The following is an 11,624-nucleotide window of genomic DNA, read 5'->3' on the forward strand; positions in this document are numbered from 1 at the left end:
ACTGATTAGTGTCTAATGCTCTGTCATATTCAGAAATGAAAAGAAACTTGTCTTAATTTGATGGAACAGACAAGCAGAGMGAGAGTTGAGCTTTATATTGTTAAAGAGATGGGCTTCATTCTGATTTTACATTTTGTTTAACTATTTTGTACAGTAATTAAAGTAAACTAAAGAATATTTTAATTCTCTTTCAGTCACTGATAATGTGTTGACGTTTTAGAAATTACCTTATATTTAATATTCGCATGAATAAGTCATATTCAGTGTGAATGAATAAAATGTCATCTCACTTGCCTCTGGCATACAAATAATGAGTCACTGAGGGGAGCAGAATTTAGTTTCAGGCTAAAACTGTACAAATGAGCCTATCTTGAACAAGACTCATACTGTAGTTTTGAGGATTTTTCTCTTAAAAAATTATATCTTTTGCATTTAAATTAAGCTCTTTATTGTCCAATGACGGACAAACTCCTCTTAACCTTGAACAAGACAGAGCAGTTTGGATAGGTTTGTTTTTAGAATAGTTTTTTATTTTAATATTCAGGTCAGTATCTCACTGGGCTGCAACWGTTGGACACTAGTTTGTAGTTTGGATGTTTTCTGTTGCGTTTCTGCTCTTTTTCCTTCCCTTCTGTCCTTGTAGGGACGTGTTCGGCTCAAGTTCAAATGACAAAAAACAAAACATTTCTGCATCCTCAAAGGATGCCAACCCCGTGACTGCATGTTTGAGTTCAGTTTTAGTAAAGACATTCAAGTGCTTTAATAAATGATTTGTTTTTAAATGCTTCAGTCACGTTTTAGSTTTACATGAAAGAGAAAAACATTGTTCCGATTTATGCAAACTTGAAGACTGCGTAGTCATAGAAACAGAGAGAGGCACACAYGATGAGGAATCTGGGGTTAACAATAAAATGTCAAGCTTGAATTAGAAAACAATTTAACAGCTACTGCTTGTTGTTTTGAATGTTCAGCACAACAATTTCCTATTTAAAAAGTTTTGCAGAGCGTCAGCTGATGTGCTCAGTAACTGAAGCCTTGCTGTTCTGACTTTATGACCTCCACCTACGGAAGATAACCTGATATGTTTTAACAAGCGCTCCAATAAACTAACTCGCAAACCTACCTATTATAACACACTCCAGATCGACACTCCAGAAGTTGAGGATTCAGTTTTGTTTGTCATAAACTTTCCTACAATAAGTGCACCATCTAGTACAACCACTAATATTTAATGCTGTCATAAATCAATCATAGTGTAAATAGGAGTATTGAACTCCTTCCAGAAAACACTGGATCAGGATGAAATCAAATAAGTGTCATAAAGTTGAAGGCTTCATCAAACATCAGCTCAGTGGGCAAGAACATGAAGTTCACCTCGCAGGAGATGAAAAACTAAACTAATTTTTAAAACTGTTCTGTGCAAACTGAAGAAGGACGTTACAGCCTTAAAGTATATTGCACACCTACATGCACACCTACACAGAGAGAKATTTGCATTTTGACTCACAACACCCACTGGGCCACAAACGGTCCTATCATAAGAACTTTACACRTTTGGAATGAGAACACATGAATACAGCACACCAAACCTGCAGAAAATGAGCTTTTGTTAAATCAACAAAGAAATCAGTAAAAAAAAGGAAAAAACTCATCAGCATCAAAGAGAAGTATGACAATCACAAAACCCTTATTTAATACGTGGTAGAAGTATGAAGTACAGAAACTGATGATGGAGCAGTAAAGGTCATAGGTTCACAATGCAGAATCTGTATGAAGTCTGCATGTTATTCCCATGCATGTGTGGGTTTTCTCATGTCCAGAGCCAAAAGTCACAGAACACCCTTTAATTTCAGAAAGAAAAGAGAAAATGAATTCTAATTATCCCAGCAAGTAATGGATGAAGGAACCTATCTAATGTCCAGAACATGGCCGCCATCTCAAAGGCTCAAAATAAAAGGGTGTCCTGTGACTTTTTGACTCACCCTGTACTTCAGGGTCAACATATATGTTAGGTTGGTAACAGGCAYGTACAATGAGAAGGGCAAACATTAAACAGAGGAAGTCTCAGGATTCAGATGAGAGACATCTTTGACATCCTGTTGCCTTCACCTGCTAGAATGACCACATATTGGATGACTGAGATTTTACCAGCGCATGTCGGTGTCAGAACCTAAAATATTTCAAATGTTGCATTTTTTWATTTTTTTATAGTTTGTAGTTTTAGTTAAGCTTGCCACTTTTCCCAGTTGACTGTCTCAGATGACCATCCCTTCCCACCCATGAGTTAACAATAATAAAGTGACCCACATATTGTCTCCCTTAAGTAGATTKTATAATAATATCATGCACACACAGTTCTGAAGCCCTGATTCAGAAACTGTCTTCATTTCCACACATAAATTAGCCTTTCATTCTTCTCATCTCTGTTCCRACGACACACAGGATGAATCACTGGAGTTTGTTGTTTTCAAGTATCGTTGTGTTAAATTATGTGTGATCGCTGGGTAATTTTGTCACTTTGGTGAATCAGTGATAGTGATGTATCTGGGGCACAATGTTGTTGTGTCATAACAGGACTTTTTTTATGCCTTTACAGTAGTATGATCAGCTGTGAGCAAATAGTTATTCTCACCATTAATGTTTTGCTTTTTTATTGCATTAATATGGTGAAATTGAGGAATTAGAGTTACTGGGACTTGGATGCTAAAACATGTTAAAGTTATTTTATTATTATTTTTTTAGTCTGTAAGTGATATGTGAAAAAGTCTGACCTACTTTTTCCATCATGAAGTGAAAACTAAAGTGATTAAAAGTTGAAGTAACAATTTGCAGTCCAAATCGACTGCAGCAGTTTTGCAAACATTGTTGGCGCTGTTKACTGGAGCATCAGTCGGCATTTACACAACCATCCTCCCAGAGGGGTTTGTAATCCATCCAGCTCACTACCACCTGTATGGAAATGTACTTAGTGCCCCCATTTTTCTGAAAYGACGTAGGAAAATCAAACATCAAAGCCTTTTTTTTGTTTTGATTGGCTCTATTTTTGTCCATTTGTTGCATTCTCAACTTTTAACTGTGATTCGTTGCTACAGTATTTTTATAGCAAAGAAAAAACATCCCGTGCACATTTTCTCTCTGTTTCTTTCTTAGTCTATTTTTAATGTTTTGCCTTTTTTGACAACAGAATCCAAGTATACACTCAGAAAGTGATAATTTATGATTTCAAACTTTTTGGACAGTTTGTAGATTTATTGTATTGTCAAATGAAACTTTAAAACAATTCAAAATAGGACATAAATAATTAATATCTTACCTGTTGTCCATAACTTTTTATACAGACTCAGTTTGACAAAATATAGACTAGACTAGCATGATGTGTAAATATACTCAAAGTTTGATTTTCAGTGTTGTGGACTATTTCTAGCCTATCAATTTTTCTGTCTTTCCGTCATTATTTTTCAGCGGTTTTATTCCTCGTATACAATGCGCTACATTTTTCTGGTCTTGTTATACAACACAGATGAGTCAGTGTTGAGCTTTGATAAATAATTCTGCTGATAACATAAATCCAGACGTTTTTACGAAGACGTTCTCTTATATTTTATGTATGAGGTTCTGCTCACACTTCTCAGTGGAGGTAAGAATAATGGAGATGACAGCCTCTTCTTGTGGCTCGCAGGCTTGTTTCATGCTCATTGTATGAATCAGAGGTTTCATTTTTTTTTTTTTTTTTACTCTTTCAGCCTTGCCATCCTTCATTTAGACTCTTCGCTCTTGCTGTGCTTGCAAACCCTAGACTCTGCAGGACTCTCACATTAAGAGAGCTGTCACGGATATTTACCAGACCCCATTATTATAAGTGAAAAGGAAAATAACAAAATGAAATGTGTACGCACTGTTAAAGATACGAGCAGCAAACCTGAAACCTTCCCAGCTTCATTTAAGTTTATGACACTCGTGCCTGATGTGTTTGTGTGCACGTATGCATACGTGAAGAACCTCTAAAACACTTTAGGTTTGGCAGTTCCACCCCCCACCCCCTGCATTGAAGAGGTTGTTAAGGACACTTAAAGCTGAGGATGCAGAGGGAGATCCTTCAGCCTTTCACAGTTTGAAAATCTGAAGTATTACATTGTTTTGTGGTTTAGTTATCTTTGAGAGCAATAAAGAACAACATAGAATAACCTAAAATATCAAAGCAGTCCAGACTTTTTAATAAAAAAAAAATGCCAGTGACACAGAGAGACRTCATGATGGAGACTTGTTTTTTTTTCCAGCATGAAATGTGAAGGAGGAGCTGTGGGTGTTCTTCTGTTTAAGCTGATCAAATAAGATGTCGGGCATAATGCAAACAGTGGGCTGATTTGTTAAGAGGATTCAGCACCATTTTGACTCTGTTGATTTTTAGAACCGCATGCATTTCAATGTATTTAAAATAGCAACATCAAATATGAAGCCGTGTATCAGCTGCAAAGTTCACACATTGTCCAACACAGTAATCATCTGAACATTTTACACAGAACCTGGAGGGAAGATTTTAAACAAAAAATGTGGACATCACATTCATACAGAGGAACTGCAGTGCATCAGTGACCACATTCATTTTGTTAATTTACATAATTTGGGCTAATTTACAACAAATGTCCTTTCAATGTGCTATAAAAAATAAAAATAATTTCAATGATTTTCAAAGTTTTCCAAATAAGATCTTTTTGAATCAAWATGTCAAAACGGAGCTGATGTATTTTAATGTGATGCCAACAACTAACTGAGGCACATTAACATGCACAGGGGGGTTGGATGTGTTCTAAAAGCTGATGTTGACAGGTGGGCTCGGAGGTTTCAGAGTGACTCGATTCATTGAACCCAACACTGAAGAGACCCTTTGGCTCTGCTGTGCTTTAGTAATATAGGTCACAGCTCTGTGTTCCTTCCCTGCATGGCACAATTTTTATGAAAACATCTCATTTCTATTTATTTGCATCTGCGTGTACATTAGTTCCTTTAAACCATGGAATCAAATACACCTTTTTTAGTTTTTTTTTTTTTTTTCTTGACTTGCCAGTTGTTCTGGTAAAAGTTTTGCGGAGCATCAAAACAAATTTAAATCTTGTCTTTTACAGTAGCTTTAAAGTATGAAGGATTCTCTCTTACAGCTCCAGATTATCATAATGATCCTCTTCTAGTAAGAGAATAAGGGGGACCAGTCTCAAGATCAACAAAAAGGAGACTTTAAGCATCCGTTTTTGCATTTTTTGGGCTCATTCCCTGGAACAATATGGTAATCATGGAAATGCAGCCAATTGGTGCTGCTAGATATCAATATTCTCTCATATTTCTCTTCTAGTCAAATAACATACATACATACATACATACATACATACATACATACATACATACATACATACATACATACATACAATTCTAACCATTACTAGTCTATAATTAACCCTAACCTGAACCAAAACGTGATCCACATCATACCTCTAAACCAGTAGAGCTGCAAAAGAAGTGGACTGGGAAAATATCTTCACTCCCCAAAAACGCCCTCACTTTGTAGCAGAAACCACACATACATCCATTTTGCACAACAAAAAAATAATTAAAAATACATAAATCCARCCATATTTCATTTTGAATGAATATCATCACCGTTGTGAGATTAAGGCACAGACGCGGCTGCACTGCATTTCTGTTCTTCTACGTTAGTGTTTATGTTGCTTAGAAAAGGCAAAAGGTCCCAGTAATAACAATACAGCTACAAATCGACCGCAAACTTTTCAGTGAAAAAACAAGCAACCAGTAAACAAACTAAAGCTGAAAAGCAATTAGATTATCCTGTGACCTGAAACATAACATCCTTCATATTTCTTTGCTTTTTCATTTGCTCCTGCTTCACACATTCAGTCCTGGTGACACACACACACACACACACGTGCACACACCCACAAAGACTTACAAGGTGAATTTGATCAGCGCCTCACAGCTGGTAACAAACAAGCTTACACATCCAAATTCTCATCCTCCACCATCAGTGAAAACGTCCTTAACCATCAATCAAGCTTAAATATCAAACGTCAAACAGAAACTGCAGCAACAACCAATAAAAAAAAGAAATTGGATCCCAGCTCTAGTGCTTTTTCGTTTTTACTTGTGTGTGTGTGTGTGTGTGTGGGGGGGTGATGACCCATGGCTCCAGGTGTTTAAACCATCTGTAAATTTCTGCAGGGCTTTTGCAAAGAGCAGAAGGTCTTATTGATCGTGTCGCCGAAGCTTCGTGTTGCAGAAAAAGTGGGAGGTCAGAATAACCTTAAAACGTGCTCCGAACACCTCAGCCTCAATTATCCTGCAGGAGGTTTTTGTTGTTCTGAAGGTTCAGACTAGTGGGACTTTTTAATGCCTGTACTCGTCTGCGGAGGCATGAGGTTCACTTTAATTGTAGTTTAAGTGTCTTTTTTATTTAATATTAAGATTTCATATTAACTGCAGTGTTCAGTAACCGAGCATTTGACAGAAATCTATTAAAATAAACATTTACCTGAATGGATAATTATTATTTTTTATTATTTTTAGCTTCAGTTCCATGTTGGAAATATATCCACACTAAAAGATGTCATTTTCATGTTCAGATAACTGTATAAAAAGCTCTCTTGTGCATAATTGTGTTGCAGCTTAGTGTTATGTTTGATTTTAGATCTACTGACAAAAAAACAGCAGCTTATTTCTAAAATACCCCCCAAAATTTAAGAAAAAACATAGTTTCATTGTTTGGCTGCTTATGTCTGGGTGTTGAAGCTGTGACTCAGAATATGACGGAGATCCAAACGCATCGGTCTGCTCAGTGACCTGCTCAGTCACATAACATTTATCCAATGAAAAGAGCTGGAGCCGGACAAACAAATCAGTGCCATATAGCCTGCGAAAAGGATGGGTGGGATGATGTTTGGCAGATGAAACATTTTGCATCTTGTTCGCAACAGTGAGACGTGTGGATAATATTCTGCTTTCATGATGCGAAAGTTTGAGCATCTGTGAAGCAAAGACGRCCACAAATGTTCATCCTGCAACGATTCGACAATCAGAGAACAATCAACCCAAGTATCACTTGACTTTGACATCTCATTTATGTTTCAGCCTTTTGCTTACTTTAACACAAGAATAAGATATTTAGTGGTAAGGAGTAGGAAAATGTTGCAGTCTGCATTTAAAGGAATACTCTCTTCATACGCCCTTTAAAACTCTTCTGTACCTCAAGCAAGAAACAATTTGATTGGTTTGACTTTGATTTAAAGTGTTGCAGACATTGTAGCAATTTATGGTGAACAGAGACTTGAGCTGAAATAAAAGCTCTGTTTATCAGCTGCTCTACGGCTCAGCCCATGTGACTAAAATCAGTTCCTGCTGCAGGTTAGACTCACTCTTAGGGCAAGGATTCACATATATTTTCGTTATTCAGAGGGAGCTTAAAGCAGAGTTATTGCTTCTTTACATGGACACGAGCCATTTGAGGTACTTTAGGCATTAAGGCCCTTTTGGATGTTATTCACGGGAAGTGCTTTTGATTTGTCCCTCTGAAAACAAAAGACCTCAGGCAGACCCAGGTGTTGCTGTAGAGAAAACATCTTGCACCTTTGTGTCTTTGCTGAATAAACCGGAGGAGGTAGCTGGGGACTGTAATAGGATTTCTGATTAAGCTGTTGCCCCTGCAGTTGCTCCCCAAAACAGCTGCAAATGGATAAATGGTAATAAAAGAACACTCGTGTTTACGTAATACAAAAGAAAGCAATGTCTTTAGAACAGTCTATTTTAATTTTGGGACCTACTATAATTAACTGAATGTGCACAAAAATTAAATTAAAATTTGCAGAATATTCCAAATAACTGGCACAAACTGAGCTTAGCATAGGATTATCTTTTGTTTTTGTAGGAGAACATCCAAGATCCAGTGCTCTGTGTGTCTCTATTATTAACAAGTAAGGTTTTTCTCATATCCAACATATGCACATTGCATTCCAGTGTAGCAGAAAAAAATCAGGGTTACTATGTAAATGTATGCATTCAGTTATAAAACTAACACTGGGAGCTGTAATCAAGCTTGTGCATGTGTAAAATTTAACAATGATGGAAATCTGATACATTTTTGTAGATTTCCATGTGGACTCGTTCACCATAAAATGTGTCATCAAGTGGAAATATCTCTTTCTCTGCTTTAATGTGATGTGATGCTAACATTTCAGAAGGTCTCAAAGTAAAGATTAATGTCATTTTGAACACAAAGTGACCCCAATAACTGTTCAAAGGAAGAACTCTGGGTTTTTCTGTTTCTCATAACTGGGAGCTAATTTGGATTCATTCATCTAACATTTTTTTTATTTCCACTCTGAGTCACTTCAAAGTAATTTGTTTCACTTGAAAATCGCAGGTTTGCAGGTTTCAGATCAAATGGATTCAATCCACAAATGAAAATCGTTAATAAAATATAGACATTCTTCTGTTACATTCTGTTAAGAATTAAGAAAAAAAATCGTTTGAATTTGTTAGTCTGACACTCGTTCAGTCATAAGCTCTGCAGCTCTGACCCATCTGCTCACGGCTGACAGATCTGAAAATTAAAGAACGGCCATAACTGCTCCTCATTCTTCCCTCAGCTGAAAGGGAAGATGTGTGGGTGAGTGCCCTACTTGAAGAGGAGATGGAGACTTTTTGGTACAAACTAATCAACGGCCTATTCAGACAACCACTGGAAGGTTTCACAGCACTCCTGAGAGCCGTGTGATGTAAACGATCCTCTTCAGTCAGTAGAGGCTTGATTCTGTTCTTTGCTTTCTTGTAGTTCTACTTTTAAACACTATCTTATCAGTGCAGGACAAGATGCTGACAATTTCTAAGGTTTATCTACATTTACACAAAGTTAAGATATTGACTTTAGTTCTTGCAATTATTCATCTATCTCTACAGTTTTATTTAGAAACAATCCTGAAAACAGAACTGGGATTAGTTTGCTTTCACTGATAAGCCTTTTACTTAAAAATGTTTTTCAGGCTTTTAGAAAATAGAAAATATTCTTAGATATAAAAATTATAATTTTGTCATGAATTCCATTGCTCACCCTTATCACTTGGAGTTTAGTTTACAGCATGCCAGATCTGAGAACTTAAGTGTTTTCATTGTGTATTACAGTATAATGTATTCTGTCCTTCCTTCAGCTCTCATACACAAGAGAGACTGAATCATTTTCGGAGCTATGTTGTAAAAAGCAAAGTCTTATCTTTTGAATGTGTGCAAACAGACTTAATCCTTAGCTGTTTTTTTTTTCCAACGATCTCCTTCATGTGTAAAACCAGAAAAATCAAAGTGCAGTCTGATGCTGCTTGTTGCAGTTCAGTTGTCAAAGCAGAACAAATCAAAGCTGTGAGTCTTTAAATTCTGGGAGTTTCTCCCACTTTGGAGTTTTGGAACAAAAGTTTCTCTGGATATTATTGGCAGCTTGCAGATGTTTACTTATATGAAAAGATGGTAACATTTATTTTCACTGTCTGTAAAATCAGCATTAACATTTTTTTGTGTGGTTATGGTCCGTTAGGGTTAGACTCACAAGTTCAGCATTGTTAAACGCAATTTTCTGTAGCGCAGAATTAGAGCTGATTTGCCATCTGGGTTTTATGCAACAGAGAGTTTTAGTTACTGTATGTGATGTGGATAATAATCAAGAGGTCTCCCATGACAACCGAGCCTGGGACTGCACCACAAAGCAGTTATTGATCACTACCTGTGAATTTGCAGAGGGAAAAGACGACATTTGATTGCAATTTGGGAGAAACGCTTGAAACTTACATGATGCAATAAAAAAAACACTGCATGTGTGTCTGAAAGGACCTTGAATTTGACCTTCTACAATAACAAATGGACTATGAGCTTGGARCATTTACTTATTAACGGGATACCATCCTCACCTATCCTTACACAAGAAGGGTAAAAACTATGAAATTGAAAGACAATTTATTTTATCAGCTTCCTTAGATCACCTCAACACTGCAGAGAATCTTTTTATATAAACCATAACCTCCAAGACCTGTTGGAGCATGATATGTCAAAGCAAACTTATAAAACCTCATTCATTGTGAACCCTTGACCGTGTCCTGATCACGGTCATGAAGTCATCGTGGTTAGTCCCGCCCCAATACACATGGCTCCACCCAGGACCCTGCCACACTGACACCAGCATGATATAAACCTCCTCCACATTGATACATGTGCTTTGCATGCTCAAAATGTATTTTATTAGTGACTCGTCTCTGAGCAGGACCAGCTTTTATTCACACAGGCAGCCTTCTGTGATGCTGATCTGAAACAAGTGAATGTGAAAAATGAATCATGGCGTGCAGCGGACAAGTCCATTTTTCTTCTTATTCGTACCTGTCAACGCTTCAGCTTCTTTTTATGTAACTGTTGCATTTCAATGTATTCATCCTGGAAGGGAAGGCAACAAAGGTGKTGTTAATTTTTTTTCCTACTGAGTCATTCACGTATTGATTTCTGTAAAGCTGTTACATAAAGCCTTTCAGGTGTCTGTATCCACCCTGAATGGGAAAACAGAATTACACAATCATGCTAAAATTAAGAGAAGGAATCAGCAATGCTCTCTGATTGGCTATACAGAGATGAAGTAACGTTAATGACATTATCAGTGCTGTCACTGTCAAGTCTTTGTCGAGCAATCAGAGCTTCAGCAGTCTTTTACAAATAACACAATGACATCGTTGCACATTAAAAACCTGCTAAATCTTTAAATTATGCAAAGAATTTAGCTGCATTTTGAAAGAGTAATGACAATTTACTGGATTTCTACACATTTTATTTTGAATTACTGTTTTATTGTCCTGTTTTTAATCACAATATTACACAAGTTCAGAGGTAAATGCTATCACTGTGCATTCATTACTGCATTACATATACTGTTTATATGCAGTTCAAGCACACTGAACTGTACAGCTAAACCCATCCATCTAACTAAATATTATAATCTTATGAGTATTTTTTATCCTGTTTTGAGACTGATTCACTGAGGAAAGGCAGAACGTGTAATTAATCTTGTTAGCCTGGGATTTCCCATGTGAAATTGTCTTAATGCATTGGCAGATTATTTCWCTTAATTTGTGAAGATTCAGACTATAATCCAGTATTTTTTTGTATTTTATTTAGGCTTTGTGCTCAACATTACAGAATTTCTCCATCTCCAGCTTCTGCTGCTTATCTGTGAGCAGATCGCGGAGGGAACAGGTCTAAGAGAGAAACCCAGACATCCCTCAGCAACACTTTCTGGCTCGTTTGGCAGAAGCCCGAACTGTTCCCAGGTCAGAGAGGATACATAATCCCTCCAGCGAGTCTTGGATTTTCCCCTGGGCCTCCAACTAGTGGGGTGTGCCCAAAACACCTCTACAGGGAGGCATCCAGGAGATAAAATAATATGATGTTCAACCAACTCATAAAATTTTAATAATTTTAATTCCTAATTCCTTTTGGCTCTTTTTTGTAAAATAAAAATAGGATTAGTAATTGTTTTACATGCATTTCCCCAGACTTCTATACAATGAATCAAATGTGGAACAATTATTGCATTAAAT

This window comes from Austrofundulus limnaeus, unplaced genomic scaffold (assembly GCF_001266775.1).
Source record: "Austrofundulus limnaeus strain Quisiro unplaced genomic scaffold, Austrofundulus_limnaeus-1.0 Scaffold27, whole genome shotgun sequence".
Classification (NCBI taxonomy): Eukaryota; Metazoa; Chordata; class Actinopteri; order Cyprinodontiformes; family Rivulidae; genus Austrofundulus; species Austrofundulus limnaeus.